The sequence below is a fragment of the Lucilia sericata genome, unplaced genomic scaffold (assembly GCF_015586225.1).
Source record: "Lucilia sericata isolate MDLA Ls3-8-SP2 unplaced genomic scaffold, ASM1558622v1 Contig000114F_arrow, whole genome shotgun sequence".
In the NCBI taxonomy this organism is placed as follows: domain Eukaryota; kingdom Metazoa; phylum Arthropoda; class Insecta; order Diptera; family Calliphoridae; genus Lucilia; species Lucilia sericata.
Window position 1 is genome coordinate 71,284 of NW_023994146.1, and position 8,629 is coordinate 79,912.

Below are 8,629 nucleotides of genomic sequence, written 5' to 3' on the forward strand. Positions count from 1 at the left end.
AAATTCTTCAAGATCAGTTATTGATTTTAACATTCGAACTCTTTTTTTCAGCAAAATAGATACTAATGAAAACCTCCGAACTACTGCACTGAGATAAATGCATACCCAAAATATTATAAGAAGCTTCTTGAGCTGAAACTTCTGATGCGGAAATGAATTTATTTCCGATGTGTTGAAGTCTTTGGTTAATGGAAAAGTTTCCAGCTCTAATTTCTTCCATGACTTCTTGTAATATTCTGGATACTCCCCGGTTAGATTTATTCATATAGTTAACTATATAACAAACACATGCATACGCATCCACAACAAACTGTATGTCCATATCTTCAGGAAGTGGTAGCAAAATTTCGGTATTTAGTATTGGAGGATGTGGTATTCCAAATATGAAGAATTTTCTACCACGAATTTCTCGTTGACAGGATCTGCTGTGATTGTGCTGTTGATAAGAAATATAGTGTTTTACGTCGACAATAGTAGAGTCCGTAGAAATGAACATATCAATAAAATTGATGACTGCCGGAAAGGAATTCTGATTGGATATATTTAATTGAGGAGAGTTTTCAATCCAATATATTCCGATATTCGTCGAAAACTCCACCACTAACTTTTAAAAGTTTAAATAGATGACGAATCCGTTGATCAAAGTGTCGAGAGCAGGTAATAGAATCCAAACGAATTAAGTTATACTTCTGTTGGGTTGTGTAATTCATAGCCTCTTCTTCTAAAATAGTTTTATTTTCAATTATTTTTGCTAAAATTACCAAGAGTTCCGGCCACTGAGATAATGCGGCTGACAAGGTTATAAAGAAGGTGAGTTAACCAAATTGTCTAATCATTGCCAAGACCTTCTTCTTCTCTCCTTCCCAATGTGCTGGTGATGACCGAATTCCTTTAAGGATATGATAGCCTTCATCAAAGTTGTCATCTAAAACGTTTCTTTCTGTGTAACTACTATGTCCAATTTTTTTCTTATACATGCCAAAATATTGCACTTTATTCTGGACAAGTCCAATTTTTTAAATGACTTTTCCAATGTTTCCTACCAAGCGCGTCCCTGGGTGGTGATGGACCATCTGTCCTCTCCCTATTCGTAAGCAAAATGCTACTACGGAGGTGGGTACCTTGGGCTCCGTGGCGGAAAATGTGTCAAGTGTTCAGCATGCCATTGGCAAAAAAAATAGGGGTGAAACAGAAGGATGTACTAGGAGAGAGCTCTAAGCTACCTCAGCCTTTAAATGTGGGTGAGGACTCCAACCAGTGTGACCATTTTGGCATTTTTGCAGCTAGATTTAGCATTTTTTATATTGATTTAGCTGTAAAATTTTAATTTAGCATTTGGCATTTTATTTAGCATTTTTATAAAATATTTTTAGCATTTTTAGCTTTTTTTGCAATTTTAGTATATAAACCAAAAAAAACAAATTTTTGCAAAAAAGATTTATATTGGAAATAGGTTTAACCGGAAAAAATCAGAATTAAATGTCTACCCAAGCACAAGCAACAAGAAATATGAGAAATGTAATAATTTACACTGTAATTCAAAATAATGCAAAAAGATTCATGAAGATAAATAACTTAAAATTACGCCAATACAAGTGAATTACAAATATGTACGTTCAGTACGCTATTTTACAAACTAATACTTTTTGTTTGCTCATGGAATGAAACATATAATTTTGGAAAAGGCTATGTATGACGCACAGTGGTATAGAAAAAAAAAAAAAAGAGGGAAATAATTCGGTAACTTCTAAACGGTTAATCCGATTTTAATGAAATTTGGTATGCACAAAGAGGAGGTGTTGTCGAGTTTAGGTTTTGAATTTGGACCTTATAGGCCAACCAGGGGCCCGGCGGGGGATCCTCAAATTAGGACACCTCGGTTATGTTAAATTTTTAAAACGATCCTATTTCTTCATTTGAGTTCCGATTTAAAAAAAATTTCTCCTCATCGAGCACTATAAAAAATGTCGTCGTAGCAGTAAATTATCTGTTATAGTTTAGGAGATATTCGCATTTGAAAATTAAAATTTTAAAATTTTTACCGTCCTTACTTTAGTTTTTTGATAATAGCGGGTCCAAATATTTCCGATTTTCGCCATTTTTTTTTATTCGCTAAACAACAAGTTTATATATCAAGCAGTGAAAGAATTATGTAAAAATCATGACTGAGTCCAAAGTTATAGGCATTTTAATTTAAAAAATTAAAAAAAGGCGATTTTCTGCCATTTTTTTGGGAAAAAAGTAACTTTTTCTTTTTAAGTTATCTAAAAAGTTTCTAAGAAGATGTATATAGAATTTATACTTTTTGGAAAGCTGACTTTACATAAAATACGATAAATGAAACAAAACTTAAAAAAGTTTGATACCGAGGGGACCAGGTCCATCCAAAAAAACCCTATTTTTTATGGAAAATTCAATTTTGAGCAAAAATTCTCAAATCGCATAGTCGATATCAAATTATAGTGACCTGTTTTATATGACCCAATATGTTCTTAATCATTTTGTAACGGGTTTCGATAACCCCGCCCCTGGTATGGATATAATAGGCAAAAACCAAAAAATCCCATTTTTGGGATTTTTTAAAACTTTTTTGGGAATTCCGGGATTTCTAATAAGAAAATTCGAATTTTTTATTTAATTTTGGATTTTGAGTAAAAAAATCTACCTAACTGTAAAATTTCATCAAAAAATATTCATAAATAAAATTTTTATTGCAATTTGAAAAAATTGTATCTTCGCAAAAACTGAATAAAAAACATTTTTTAATTTTTTTAAAAAAAGTATTCCGCGAATTTTTTAATTTTCAAAAATTATATACAGTTTTGAAAAATAGACAAAATTACCTTTCCAGTGATATATAACATGCCTACCTAATGTTTTTTAAGTGACAAATTAATTAGGGAGAACTCAACATCTTTTAGAAAATTTACCTAGCACTATTATTTTCATCCATAAGGTTAACTCTTAAATTTGTTACATATATTAAAAAAATTTCAGGTATTATTTTTTAAACTGTAATGATTTTTACCCCTATAGGTCACTTTAATAGGTAGCTTATTAAAGTGACCTATTCAGGATAAATTCATTACATAAGGATACGTTAGACATATTAGGTAGAATATCATAACCCTTTAAAAAATAATTTAATTTAAGTACCTGTAATTAATATATAAGACAGGTTTATATCTGTTTGTAATTATTTGTAATTTTCTAACCATGGCGATCGTACTAAAAAAAAATGATTTGTGCTCCATTTTATTTGAAAACTCTTCAGCTCCTTTTCAAGATAAAGTCAACTTCTTATTGAAATATATTGAAACTGCACATAAAAATAAAGTGGATAAAACTGATATATGTAAAATTGAAAATTTTATAAAATCAGTTGATATAAAACTGAAGAGTGTTCGGTATTCCATTGCTAAATTTCGATCGAAATTTTCTGATTGGCTGGATGAATGTGTAGAAGTTGCTATTTGCGTATCAACTGTTGGTGCTCCCTGTAAGCAGTATGAGGATTTGAGCTCAAAATCAAAGAGGAAAAGGTTATCAACTTCACTAGAAACCTTATCTAACGAAGAAGTTTCGGACACTTTTAAAGCAATGCTAAGAAAAGAAAAACAGCCTTTGGATGCCATAAAAATTGCAAATATTCTTCCAACCGCATCACCAAGACGACTGAAAAGAATTGTAAAGAGTATACCCACACCATCATCTGATACAACGTTCACTGAGGAAGAAGCTATTGCGCTTATGTTGCAGCTGGGATTAAGTCGTGATAACTACATAACGTTAAGAAAGGCGCTATCTGAAAAAGGAGTGGCTGTTTTACCATCATATGACAAAATAAATGAAAAGAAGAAAAGCATTATACCACCTCCTATTGAAATAACTGATCGGAAGGCTGTTATTGGACTCGGCGCTCTACTCGAAAATACTGCTTTAAGGATTGCTTCTGACTTTTCTTCAGACCAACTAAAAAAAATAAATTCTTGTGATCTTCAACTCATTTGTAAGTGGGGATGTGATGGATTATCAGCACTCTCGGAATATAAACAAATCAACACAAGTGAATCATCTTCCGAGTATAAAAGTGTATTTATGGCATCGCTAGTTCCATTAAGAATTCGAAAGTATGCTGACAGCGATTCTCCATCAACCAGTTTCGATGATATTTGGAAGAATTCGACTCCAGGATCCAAAGCTTTTTGTAGGCCAATAAGCTTTGAGTATATAAAGGAATCCAAAACAACAACGCAAGATTTGATAAATCGTATTGAAGCAGAAATTAAAAACTTAGAACCTATAACAATCGAAATAGAAAATTATTCGTTTAACATGTCCTATGATTTAAAACTTACAATGATTGATGGGAAAGTTGGAAATGCCATTACAGGAACATCATCTACTTGGTACTGCTACATATGTGGTGATAAAAAATCAGAATTTTCGAATATTTCCAAGCAAAGGTCAATAAATGAGGAAACATTACAATTTGGAATATCCCCCCTACATGCTCGCACACGATTTCTGGAACATTTTCTACATTTAGCATATGATTTAAAGTACAGAAGCATACCGGAAAATGCAAACAAAAGTGCAAATAACAATAAGGAGTTAATGGAAATGAGAGCCAGTGAGAAAAGAAGAATTCAAGAGAAATTTAAAAAGCGGATGGGATTAAATATTGATAAACCACTCACAGGATATGGAAGCACAAACGATGGTAATACCGCTAGACGTTTTTTTAAACATTTTGAAACTACTTCCGAAATAACCGGAATTAATATGGATTTACTGCAAAAGGTCAATATTATTCTAATGGCGATAAATAGCAAGCATAAAGTGAACGCAACAAAATTTGGAGAGTATTCTACAAAAGTTTCTAAATTACTTTTGGAATTATATCCCTGGAAAGAAATGACACCTACAGTTCACAAGATATTATGTCATGGAAAGGTCATCATAGAACATAATATTCTGCCTTTAGGAGAGCTTACAGAAGAACTCCAAGAATCGAGGAATAGAGACTTTAAGCATATTCATCAGTTTAGCTCAAGGAAGTGTTCTAGGCAGTCTCAAAATGAAGATATTTTTAATAATCTGATTCTATCTTCTGATCCTGTTTTATCTACTATAAGGAAACGTTGGATTTGCTACAAAACGTTAGCATTTGAAAATATTCATGAATTTAAAGATTTACTTTATCTTTTAGATATGGACTACTGTGATACCGATTATTTTACAAAATTATATTAATTTATAAAAAAAATAAATAAAGACTATTTTTATATAAAATAAATACTTGTTAATTTTTTTTAGGGATAAAGAATAAAAGATTAATCGTAAAAAGTGGCTGTAAAAATTCATAAAAATTTAGGTAGTAAAACATGCCTAACAAATGTATGGATGAAAATAATAGTACTAGGTAAATTCTCTAAAAGATGTTGAGTTTTCCCTAATTAATTTGTCACTTAAAAAACATTAGGTAGGCATGTTATATATCAATGGAAAGGTAATTTTGTCTATTTTTCAAAACTGTATATAATTTTTGAAAATTAAAAAATTCGCGGAATACTTTTTTTTTAAAAAATTAAAAAATGTTTTTTATTCAGTTTTTGCGAAGATACAAATTTTTCAAATTGCAATAAAAATTTTATTTATGAATATTTTTTGATGAAATTTTACAGTTAGGTAGATTTTTTTACTCAAAATCCAAAATTAAATAAAAATTTTGAATTTTCTTATTAGAAATCCCGGAATTCCCAAAAAAGTTTTAAAAAAATCCCAAAAGTGGGATTTTTTGGTTTTTTGCCTATTATATCCATACCAGGGGCGGGGTTATCGAAACCCGTTACAAAATGATTAAGAACATATTGGGTCATATAAAACAGGTCACTATAATTTGATATCGACTATGCGATTTGAGAATTTTTGCTCAAAATTGAATTTTCCATAAAAAATAGGGTTTTTTTTGGATGGACCTGGTCCCCTCGGTATCAAAAATTTTTAGGTTTTGTTTTATTTATCGTATTTTATGTAAAGTCAGCTTTCCAAAAAGTATAAATTCTATAAACATCTTCTTAGAAACTTTTTAGATAACTTAAAAAGAAAAAGTTACTTTTTTCCCAAAAAAATGGCAGAAAATCGCCTTTTTTTAATTTTTTAAATTAAAATGCCTATAACTTTGGACTCAGTCATGATTTTTACATAATTCTTTCACTGCTTGATATATAAACTTGTTGTTTAGCGAATAAAAAAAATATTATAAGAAGCTTCTTGAGCTGAAACTTCTGATGCGGAAATGAATTTATTTCCGATGTGTTGAAGTCTTTGGTTAATGGAAAAGTTTCCAGCTCTAATTTCTTCCATGACTTCTTGTAATATTCTGGATACTCCCCGGTTAGATTTATTCATATAGTTAACTATATAACAAACACATGCATACGCATCCACAACAAACTGTATGTCCATATCTTCAGGAAGTGGTAGCAAAATTTCGGTATTTAGTATTGGAGGATGTGGTATTCCAAATATGAAGAATTTTCTACCACGAATTTCTCGTTGACAGGATCTGCTGTGATTGTGCTGTTGATAAGAAATATAGTGTTTTACGTCGACAATAGTAGAGTCCGTAGAAATGAACATATCAATAAAATTGATTACTGCCGGAAAGGAATTCTGATTGGATATATTTAATTGAGGAGAGTTTTCAATCCAATATATTCCGATATTCGTCGAAAACTCCACCACTAACTTTTAAAAGTTTAAATAGATGACGAATCCGTTGATCAAAGTGTCGAGAGCAGGTAATAGAATCCAAACGAATTAAGTTATACTTCTGTTGGGTTGTGTAATTCATAGCCTCTTCTTCTAAAATAGTTTTATTTTCAATTATTTTTGCTAAAATTACCAAGAGTTCCGGCCACTGAGATAATGCGGCTGACAAGGTTATAAAGAAGGTGAGTTAACCAAATTGTCTAATCATTGCCAAGACCTTCTTCTTCTCTCCTTCCCAATGTGCTGGTGATGACCGAATTCCTTTAAGGATATGATAGCCTTCATCAAAGTTGTCATCTAAAACGTTTCTTTCTGTGTAACTACTATGTCCAATTTTTTTCTTATACATGCCAAAATATTGCACTTTATTCTGGACAAGTCCAATTTTTTAAATGACTTTTCCAATGTTTCCTACCAAGCGCGTCCCTGGGTGGTGATGGACCATCTGTCCTCTCCCTATTCGTAAGCAAAATGCTACTACGGAGGTGGGTACCTTGGGCTCCGTGGCGGAAAATGTGTCAAGTGTTCAGCATGCCATTGGCAAAAAAATAGGGGTGAAACAGAAGGATGTACTAGGAGAGAGCTCTAAGCTACCACAGCCTTTAAATGTGGGTGAGGACTCCGACCAGTGTGACCATTTTGGCATTTTTGCAGCTAGATTTAGCATTTTTTATATTGATTTAGCTGTAAAATTTTAATTTAGCACTTGGCATTTTATTTAGCATTTTTATAAAATATTTTTAGCATTTTTAGCTTTTTTTGCAATTTTAGTATATAAACCAAAAAAAACAAATTTTTGCAAAAAAGATTTATAATGGAAATAGGTTTAACCGGAAAAAATCAGAATTAAATGTCTACCCAAGCACAAGCAACAAGAAATATGAGAAATGTAATAATTTACACTGTAATTCAAAATAATGCAAAAAGATTCATGAAGATAAATAACTTAAAATTACGCCAATACAAGTGAATTACAAATATGTACGTTCAGTACGCTATTTTACAAACTAATACTTTTTGTTTGCTCATGGAATGAAACATATAATTTTGGAAAAGGCTATGTATGACGCACAGTGGTATAGAAAAAAAAAAGAGGGAAATAATTCGGTAACTTCTAAACGGTTAATCCGATTTTAATGAAATTTGGTATGCACAAAGAGGAGGTGTTGTCGAGCTTAGGTTTTGAATTTGGACCTTATAGGCCACGCGGGGGATCCTCAAATTAGGACACCTCGGTTATGTTAAATTTTTAAAACGATCCTATTTCTTCATTTGAGTTCCGATTTAAAAAAAATTTCTCCTCATCGAGCACTATAAAAAATGTCGTCGTAGCAGTAAATTATCTGTTATAGTTTAGGAGATATTCGCATTTGAAAATTAAAATTTTAAAATTTTTACCGTCCTTACTTTAGTTTTTTGATAATAGCGGGTCCAAATATTCCCGATTTTCGCAATTTTTTTTATTCGCTAAACAACAAGTTTATATATCAAGCAGTGAAAGAATTATGTAAAAATCATGACTGAGTCCAAAGTTATAGGCATTTTAATTTAAAAAATTAAAAAAAGGCGATTTTCTGCCATTTTTTTGGGAAAAAAGTAACTTTTTCTTTTTAAGTTATCTAAAAAGTTTCTAAGAAGATGTATATAGAATTTATACTTTTTGGAAAGCTGACTTTACATAAAATACGATAAATGAAACAAAACTTAAAAATTTTTGATACCGAGGGGACCAGGTCCATCCAAAAAAACCCTATTTTTTATGGAAAATTCAATTTTGAGCAAAAATTCTCAAATCGCATAGTCGATATCAAATTATAGTGACCTGTTTTATATGACCCAATATGTTCTTAAT